Below are 2,505 nucleotides of genomic sequence, written 5' to 3' on the forward strand. Positions count from 1 at the left end.
ATGTTACACACTTGTCCCTGTATTTATAAACAATAAATAAACAAATGTCAGCTGGGTTATTCTTGATTGTGCAACCTGAGAAAAGAAACATTCCGTTAACATGGACATACTAAAATTTGTGTCCCAACTTTTTTTCATCACTGACATTAAAAGGCTGACTTATTGTATATGGTCATAGTTAGTGAAATGTGTTGGAGAAAAAAATAACTGTAGTCAAAATTAAAGTACAAAACCGTTATAGGGATGCACCAATATGATCCACTGGATCAAATATCAGAGAGGTTTACAGATCCTAACTCAAGACTCACTTTAGATGTTACATTTTTGGTTGTTGTTCTTCTTGTTGTTTGACCAGACAAACTGATATTTAAGTCTTTCAAACTATTCTTAAAAAAATAATCACACTGTGCTTTATAGTGCCAAACTGCTGGCATGATCTGTTATTGTTATTAATACAAATGTTGGTTATTCTGCAGATCACTTGCCATTCACTGAAATATACTGAAAGTAATCAAGTTCACAGGCATATCACAGTCATAATGTGTACATTTCTCGTAGTATTTTTAATGACTGAGGATAGTTACTTCATATGAGAAGAATAAAATATGTAAACAAAACAAAAGCAAACACATCCACAGAGGTGTTGACAAAATGTCCCGTTATAGAAATACTGGCACTATCAATTAACTTTTTTTTTATAAAATAATCACATTCTGACTGAGGCGAGACAACTTCCTGTAACTATCAGGTGTCAATTGAGAATAAAATACATAAAATGTTACATGTGAACACTAACTAAGCTGAGGCCCTTTGAAGAGACTTGGGGATCAGTTCACAGGCCGTGCTCTGCGTACATAGAGGGGTTTTGCTGGTTGTCGTATTCTGCTCTAACAACAGTATGTGAGTACACACAGTCTTGTGGCGACTTTCTCGTTTTCGTTTTTCCTGTTTTCACCTTCCTTTTGGTGAAATCCAGTGCTGCATAGTTCACAGCCTTTGCTTCCCCATCCTGCAAAAATATGATAAAATGTTTGTGTGAATGCCAAATATTTTAGAGATTAAAGCAATAACATCAAGACCAGTTAAATGAAGATCAAGTGTAGAGTAAAGACTGCGAACTCCAGTGGAAGGATTGATTTACAGTGAGCTTAACATACTTTCTTTTATGTAATTTCTCATCAGTATATTTATACATCTTTAATCCTATTCCAGACATCATTGTAGCAGTTCAACAGTTATTATATTATATAGTATTATGTGTGTCCTGTCTAGAAGATCTGGTAAATAAAAAGAGTTTGAGTAGGCAGAATATTTATCAAATTGGACACCACACACCGCTGCATATTTACCAGAAGCATATTTACCCAATCATTTAACTGATCCACTGTGGACTGGTCATGTCCAAGATGATGGGAAGCATTCATTGCTGTTAAAGTACAAACAGAGCCTTCAGAATGAGTGCACACATGAGGAATATGGTAACTGCTATCGTAACGTTGTGATTTTTGTCATCCTCTCATTAAAACACATGGCTAAGCAAACAAGAGACTTGAATTGAGTTGTTGACCTCAGTACAGAGGTGTTTTTGACAGTTTTGGCTCCTGCCACCCCGTAGTGTTACAGTACATGTGTTTATTTTTGCCTGGACCAGGACGTTTGAGACAAATTGGGGGAATAAATTAAGTTTTATAACTAGATTCGGGAACAAATACCACACCTTGCACTCATCTCATTTCTGCCCAAAGCGTACTTAAGCACACCTTATCTGTTAACTCCATCCTTGACTCAGTGTCCACATGATCGACGTCAGACAAGAAACACAAAAAACGAATGCCTCGAACCACGGAGACGAGACCATCCTCAACCGTTCAGACAGCAACATGTTTGAAGACGAATGGCAAACTCCCGAAATCCTCTTCTTCGCCTACCAATCCTTCTCGTAAGCCACTTCGGCTCCGCTCAACAATTCACTCCCAGCCTTCAACCACGACAACTCCAACTCCAACACCATCTAACCCTAACCCTAACCCGCCTTAAAGAACCACCCAGATCGACAGTTTGTTAACTACCAGTTTGTTAAGATTTACACACGTTTTACCTAGATTTACAGGTCACGCCAGATTCCTCCTATACATGCCACAACTTGCAGTCAGCCACCTCCGAGCCCAACATAGTTGATAAACTCCCGGATAAAGAAATTAAAGGCCGTTCACGATCTGTCCATTCCCCAGTCCCATCCGACAGCATAAACAAGGGACCAGTCCCACTGCTTTGATATAATGCAGTTCATATGGAAGCTCACCCTAGCTTCAGCCCAGCATCAATTCATTACCCGAGCCTCTCACATCCCAGGTTGCAAAAAACACAATCGCTGACGCACTGTCTCGCTTCTCGTTACAGAAATTCAGACAATTGGCACTAGCCTCCGACGCCATTATGACTCCCGTCCCACCATCTTTGCAGATAACGTCACTAAACTCGTCGGCAGATGGTCTTCTCGAGCAT

The sequence above is a fragment of the Morone saxatilis genome, unplaced genomic scaffold, assembly GCF_004916995.1.
Source record: "Morone saxatilis isolate NCDOM2014 unplaced genomic scaffold, NCSU_SB_2.0 Contig22, whole genome shotgun sequence".
NCBI classification, from domain to species: Eukaryota; Metazoa; Chordata; class Actinopteri; family Moronidae; genus Morone; species Morone saxatilis.